The sequence below is a fragment of the Oncorhynchus gorbuscha genome, unplaced genomic scaffold (assembly GCF_021184085.1).
Source record: "Oncorhynchus gorbuscha isolate QuinsamMale2020 ecotype Even-year unplaced genomic scaffold, OgorEven_v1.0 Un_scaffold_12656, whole genome shotgun sequence".
In the NCBI taxonomy this organism is placed as follows: Eukaryota; Metazoa; Chordata; class Actinopteri; order Salmoniformes; family Salmonidae; genus Oncorhynchus; species Oncorhynchus gorbuscha.
In genome coordinates this window covers 1-7477 of record NW_025754976.1, presented here as the reverse complement: position 1 = coordinate 7477, position 7477 = coordinate 1, and the positions used below count along the sequence as shown (strand labels likewise).

The following is a 7477-nucleotide window of genomic DNA, read 5'->3' as shown; positions in this document are numbered from 1 at the left end:
CTAAGGCCACTGGGGTTCTTTGTAATCAATATGACCAATACGAACTGATGGAAGAGGTAAAAAAAAATGTATAATGGCACTTACACATGGAATGAAACTACGCATTTTTTAAATATTTGTTTGCACTTCAATGCTAAAAAAGCTGGTTAGTGGAAATTGTTTTTGATCCATCAACCTCTGGGTTATGGACCCAGCAAACTTCCGGTGCACCACTATCTTTCAAACACCCCAGATGGGACTTGAACCCACAATCCCTGGCTTAGGAGGCCAGTGCCTTATCCATTAGGCCACTGGGGCAATTTTTACTTTTCCAAACAGTACAAACTGATAGAAGCAGCAAAAACAATGTGTAATGTATGGCACTGACACATGCCCATGAAATTCCGCTTTCTTATTTCTGTTTGCGTTTCATTTTAAAAACAGACTGGTTAGCAGAGGATGGTTTCAATCCATTGACCTCTGGGTTATGGGCCCAGCTCGCATCCGCTGCACAACTCTGCTTTCAGCCACTTCAGAAAAGACTAAACCTCACAATCCATGGCTTAGGAGGCCAGTGTCTTCGGCCACTGGGGTTCTTTGTAATCAATATGACCAATACGAACTGATGGAAGAGGCAAAAAAATGTAAAATGGCACTTACACATGGAATGAAACTAACCATTTTTTAAAACATTTGTTCGCACTTCAATGCTAAAAAAAGCTTGTTAGCAGGAAAAGCTTTTGATCCATCAACCTCTGGGTTATGCGCCCAGCACACTTCCACTGCGCCACTCTGCTTTCAGCATTTCAGAAAAGACTAGATCTCACAATCCATGGCTTAGGAGGCCAGTGTCTAAGGCCACTGGGGTTCTTTGTAATCAATATGACCAATACGAACTGATGGAAGAGGTAAAAAAATGTATAATGGCACTTACACATGGAATGAAACTACGCATTTTTTAAAAATTTGTTTGCACTTCAATGCTAAAAAAGCTTGTTAGCAGGAAAAGCTTTTGATCCATCAACCTCTGGGTTATGCGCCCAGCACACTTCCACTGCACCACTCTGCTTTCAGCCATTTCAGAAAAGACTAGATCTCACAATCCATGGCTTAGGAGGCCAGTGTCTAAGGCCACTGGGGTTCTTTGTAATCAATATGACCAATACGAACTGATGGAAGAGGTAAAAAAAATGTATAATGGCACTTACACATGGAATGAAACTACGCATTTTTTAAAATATTTGTTTGCACTTCAATGCTAAAAAATGCTTGTTAGCAGGAAAGCTTTTGATCCATCAACCTCTGGGTTATGCGCCCAGCACACTTCCGCTGCGCCACTCTGCTTTCAGCCATTTCAGAAAAGACTAGATCTCACAATCCATGGCTTAGGAGGCCAGTGTCTAAGGCCACTGGGGTTCTTTGTAATCAATATGACCAATACGAACTGATGGAAGAGGTAAAAAAAATGTATAACGGCACTTACACATGGAATGAAACTACGCATTTTTTAAAATATTTGTTTGCACTTCAATGCTAAAAAATGCTTGTTAGCAGGAAAGCTTTTGATCCATCAACCTCTGGGTTATGCGTCCAGCACACTTCCGCTGCGCCGCTCTGCTTTCAGCCATTTCAGAAAAGACTTGAACCCACAATCCCTGGCTTAGGAGGCTAGTGCCTTATCCATTAGGCCACTGGGGCACTTTTTACTTTTTCCAAACAGTACGAACTGATAGAAGCAGCAAAAACAATGTGTAATGTATGGCACTGACACATTCCCATGAAATTCCGCTTTCTTATTTCTGTTTGCGTTTCATTTTAAAAACAGACTGGTTAGCAGAGGATGGTTTCAATCCATTGACCTCTGGGTTATGGGCCCAGCTCGCATCCGCTGCACAACTCTGCTTTCAGCCACTTCAGAAAAGACTAAACCTCACAATCCATGGCTTAGGAGGCCAGTGTCTTCGGCCACTGGGGTTATTTGTAATCAATATGACCAATACGAACTGATGGAAGAGGCAAAAAAAATGTAAAATGGCACTTACACATGGAATGAAACTACGCATTTTTTAAAACATTTGTTCGCACTTCAATGCTAAAAAAAGCTTGTTAGCAGGAAAAGCTTTTGATCCATCAACCTCTGGGTTATGCGCCCAGCACACTTCCACTGCACCACTCTGCTTTCAGACATTTCAGAAAAGACTAGATCTCACAATCCATGGCTTAGGAGGCCAGTGTCTAAGGCCACTGGGGTTCTTTGTAATCAATATGACCAATACGAACTGATGGAAGAGGTAAAAAAAAATGTATAATGGCACTTACACATGGAATGAAACTACGCATTTTTTAAAATATTTGTTTGCACTTCAATGCTAAAAAAAGCTTGTTAGCAGGAAAAGCTTTTGATCCATCAACCTCTGGGTTATGCGCCCAGCACACTTCCACTGCACCACTCTGCTTTCAGACATTTCAGAAAAGACTAGATCTCACAATCCATGGCTTAGGAGGCCAGTGTCTAAGGCCACTGGGGTTCTTTGTAATCAATATGACCAATACGAACTGATGGAAGAGGTAAAAAAAATGTATAATGGCACTTACACATGGAATGAAACTACGCATTTTTTAAAACATTTGTTCGCACTTCAATGCTAAAAAAGCTTGTTAGCAGGAAAAGCTTTTGATCCATCAACCTCTGGGTTATGCGCCCAGCACACTTCCACTGCGCCACTCTGCTTTCAGCCATTTCAGAAAAGACTAGATCTCACAATCCATGGCTTAGGAGGCCAGTGTCTAAGGCCACTGGGGTTCTTTGTAATCAATATGACCAATACGAACTGATGGAAGAGGTAAAAAAATGTATAATGGCACTTACACATGGAATGAAACTACGCATTTTTTAAAATATTTGTTTGCACTTCAATGCTAAAAAAGCTGGTTAGTGGAAATTGTTTTTGATCCATCAACCTCTGGGTTATGGACCCAGCAAACTTCCGGTGCACCACTATCTTTCAAACACCCCAGATGGGACTTGAACCCACAATCCCTGGCTTAGGAGGCCAGTGCCTTATCCATTAGGCCACTGGGGCAATTTTATTCAAAACAGTACAAACTGATAGAAGCAGCAAAAACAATGTGTAATGTATGGCACTGACACATGCCCATGAAATTCCGCTTTCTTATTTCTGTTTGCGTTTCATTTTAAAAACAGACTGGTTAGCAGAGGATGGTTTCAATCCATTGACCTCTGGGTTATGCGCCCAGCACACTTCCAGCTGCACCACTCTGCTTTCAGACATTTCAGAAAAGACTAGATCTCACAATCCATGGCTTAGGAGGCCAGTGTCTAAGGCCACTGGGGTTCTTTGTAATCAATATGACCAATACGAACTGATGGAAGAGGTAAAAAAAATGTATAATGGCACTTACACATGGAATGAAACTACGCATTTTTTAAAATATTTGTTTGCACTTCAATGCTAAAAAAGCTGGTTAGTGGAAATTGTTTTTGATCCATCAACCTCTGGGTTATGGACCCAGCAAGCTTCCGGTGCACCACTATTTTCAAACACCCCAGATGGGACTTGAACCCACAATCCCTGGCTTAGGAGGCCAGTGCCTTATCCATTAGGCCACTGGGGCACTTTTTTACTTTTTCCAAACAGTACAAACTGATAGAAGCAGCAAAAACAATGTGTAATGTATGGCACTGACACATGCCCATGAAATTCCGCTTTCTTATTTCTGTTTGCGTTTCATTTTAAAAACAGACTGGTTAGCAGAGGATGGTTTCAATCCATTGACCTCTGGGTTATGGGCCCAGCTCGCATCCGCTGCACAACTCTGCTTTCAGCCACTTCAGAAAAGACTAAACCTCACAATCCATGGCTTAGGAGGCCAGTGTCTTCGGCCACTGGGGTTATTTGTAATCAATATGACCAATACGAACTGATGGAAGAGGCAAAAAAATGTAAAATGGCACTTACACATGGAATGAAACTACGCATTTTTTAAAACATTTGTTCGCACTTCAATGCTAAAAAAGCTTGTTAGCAGGAAAAGCTTTTGATCCATCAACCTCTGGGTTATGCGCCCAGCACACTTCCACTGCGCCACTCTGCTTTCAGCCATTTCAGAAAAGACTAGATCTCACAATCCATGGCTTAGGAGGCCAGTGTCTAAGGCCACTGGGGTTCTTTGTAATCAATATGACCAATACGAACTGATGGAAGAGGTAAAAAAAAAATGTATAATGGCACTTACACATGGAATGAAACTACGCATTTTTTAAAATATTTGTTTGCACTTCAATGCTAAAAAATGCTTGTTAGCAGGAAAAGCTTTTGATCCATCAACCTCTGGGTTATGCGCCCAGCACACTTCCACTGCGCCACTCTGCTTTCAGACATTTCAGAAAAGACTAGATCTCACAATCCATGGCTTAGGAGGCCAGTGTCTAAGGCCACTGGGGTTCTTTGTAATCAATATGACCAATACGAACTGATGGAAGAGGTAAAAAAAATGTATAATGGCACTTACACATGGAATGAAACTACGCATTTTTTAAAATATTTGTTTGCACTTCAATGCTAAAAAAGCTGGTTAGTGGAAATTGTTTTTGATCCATCAACCTCTGGGTTATGGACCCAGCAAACTTCCGGTGCACCACTATCTTTCAAACACCCCAGATGGGACTTGAACCCACAATCCCTGGCTTAGGAGGCCAGTGCCTTATCCATTAGGCCACTGGGGCACTTTTTACTTTTTCCAAACAGTACAAACTGATAGAAGCAGCAAAAACAATGTGTAATGTATGGCACTGACACATGCCCATGAAATTCCGCTTTCTTATTTCTGTTTGCGTTTCATTTTAAAAACAGACTGGTTAGCAGAGGATGGTTTCAATCCATTGACCTCTGGGTTATGGGCCCAGCTCGCATCCGCTGCACAACTCTGCTTTCAGCCACTTCAGAAAAGACTAAACCTCACAATCCATGGCTTAGGAGGCCAGTGTCTTCGGCCACTGGGGTTATTTGTAATCAATATGACCAATACGAACTGATGGAAGAGGCAAAAAAAATGTAAAATGGCACTTACACATGGAATGAAACTACGCATTTTTTAAAACATTTGTTCGCACTTCAATGCTAAAAAAAGCTTGTTAGCAGGAAAAGCTTTTGATCCATCAACCTCTGGGTTATGCGCCCAGCACACTTCCACTGCGCCACTCTGCTTTCAGACATTTCAGAAAAGACTAGATCTCACAATCCATGGCTTAGGAGGCCAGTGTCTAAGGCCACTGGGGTTCTTTGTAATCAATATGACCAATACGAACTGATGGAAGAGGTAAAAAAAAAATGTATAATGGCACTTACACATGGAATGAAACTACGCATTTTTTAAAATATTTGTTTGCACTTCAATGCTAAAAAAAGCTTGTTAGCAGGAAAAGCTTTTGATCCATCAACCTCTGGGTTATGCGCCCAGCACACTTCCACGGCACCACTCTGCTTTCAGACATTTTAGAAAAGACTAAACCTCACAATCCATGGCTTAGGAGGCCAGTGTCTAAGGACACTGGGGTTCTTTGTAATCAATATGACCAATACGAACTGATGGAAGAGGTAAAAAAAAATGTATAATGGCACTTACACATGGAATGAAACTACGAATTTTTTAAAATATTTGTTTGCACTTCAATGCTAAAAAAGCTGGTTAGTGGAAATTGTTTTTGATCCATCAACCTCTGGATTATGGGCCCAGCTCGCATCCGCTGCACAACTCTGCTTTCAGCCACTTCAGAAAAGACTAAACCTCACAATCCATGGCTTAGGAGGCCAGTGTCTTCGGCCACTGGGGTTATTTGTAATCAATATGACCAATACGAACTGATGGAAGAGGCAAAAAAATGTAAAATGGCACTTACACATGGAATGAAACTACGCATTTTTTAAAACATTTGTTCGCACTTCAATGCTAAAAAAAGCTTGTTAGCAGGAAAAGCTTTTGATCCATCAACCTCTGGGTTATGCGCCCAGCACACTTCCACTGCACCACTCTGCTTTCAGACATTTCAGAAAAGACTAGATCTCACAATCCATGGCTTAGGAGGCCAGTGTCTAAGGCCACTGGGGTTCTTTGTAATCAATATGACCAATACGAACTGATGGAAGAGGTAAAAAAAAAATGTATAATGGCACTTACACATGGAATGAAACTACGCATTTTTTAAAATATTTGTTTGCACTTCAATGCTAAAAAAGCTGGTTAGTGGAAATTGTTTTTGATCCATCAACCTCTGGGTTATGGACCCATGCGCCACTATCTTTCAAACACCCCAGATGGGACTTGAACCCACAATCCCTGGCTTAGGAGGCCAGTGCCTTATCCATTAGGCCACTGGGGCACTTTTTACTTTTCAAACCAGTACAAACTGATAGAAGCAGCAAAAACAATGTGTAATGTATGGCACTGACACATTCCCATGAAATTCCATTTCTGTTTGCTTTCATTTTAAAAACAGACTGGTTAGCAGAGGATGGTTTCAATCCATTGACCTCTGGGTTATGGGCCCAGCTATCCGCTGCACAACTCTGCTTTCAGCCACTTCAGAAAAGACTAAACCTCACAATCCATGGCTTAGGAGGCCAGTGTCTTCGGCCACTGGGGTTATTTGTAATCAATATGACCAATACGAACTGATGGAAGAGGCAAAAAAATGTAAAATGGCACTTACACATGGAATGAAACTACGCATTTTTTAAAACATTTGTTCGCACTTCAATGCTAAAAAAAGCTTGTTAGCAGGAAAAGCTTTTGATCCATCAACCTCTGGGTTATGCGCCCAGCACACTTCCACTGCACCACTCTGCTTTCAGACATTTCAGAAAAGACTAGATCTCACAATCCATGGCTTAGGAGGCCAGTGTCTAAGGCCACTGGGGTTCTTTGTAATCAATATGACCAATACGAACTGATGGAAGAGGTAAAAAAATGTATAATGGCACTTACACATGGAATGAAACTACGCATTTTTTTAAATATTTGTTTGCACTTCAATGCTAAAAAAGCTGGTTAGTGGAAATTGTTTTTGATCCATCAACCTCTGGGTTATGGACCCAGCAAACTTCCACGCCACTATTTTCAAACACCCCAGATGGGACTTGCCATGAAATTCCGCTTTCTTATTTCTGTTTGCGTTTCATTTTAAAAACAGACTGGTTAGCAGAGGATGGTTTCAATCCATTGACCTCTGGGTTATGGGCCCAGCACACATCCGCTGCACAACTCTGCTTTCAGCCACTTCAGAAAAGACTAAACCTCACAATCCATGGCTTAGGAGGCCAGTGTCTTCGGCCACTGGGGTTCTTTGTAATCAATATGACCAATACGAACTGATGGAAGAGGCAAAAAAAATGTAAAATGGCACTTACACATGGAATGAAACTACGCATTTTTAAAACATTTGTTCGCACTTCAATGCTAAAAAAGCTTGTTAGCAGGA

The 7477-nt window shown here is 41.4% G+C and overlaps 5 non-coding genes across 5 annotated transcripts; all 5 read right to left on the bottom strand.

The window, feature by feature from the left end:
• Positions 1-224: 224 nt before the first annotated feature.
• Positions 225-297, bottom strand: trnar-ccu. Its single transcript has one exon. It is a non-coding gene; the product is annotated as a tRNA-Arg (tRNA).
• Positions 298-2989: 2692 nt separating this feature from the next.
• Positions 2990-3062, bottom strand: trnar-ccu. The gene has a single exon. It is a non-coding gene; the product is annotated as a tRNA-Arg (tRNA).
• A 480-nt stretch (positions 3063-3542) lies between these two features.
• Positions 3543-3615, bottom strand: trnar-ccu. The gene has a single exon. It is a non-coding gene; the product is annotated as a tRNA-Arg (tRNA).
• Positions 3616-4653: 1038 nt separating this feature from the next.
• trnar-ccu lies at positions 4654-4726 on the bottom strand. Its single transcript has one exon. It is a non-coding gene; the product is annotated as a tRNA-Arg (tRNA).
• Positions 4727-6306: 1580 nt separating this feature from the next.
• trnar-ccu lies at positions 6307-6379 on the bottom strand. The gene has a single exon. It is a non-coding gene; the product is annotated as a tRNA-Arg (tRNA).
• Between the last annotated feature and the right edge of the window lie 1098 nt (positions 6380-7477).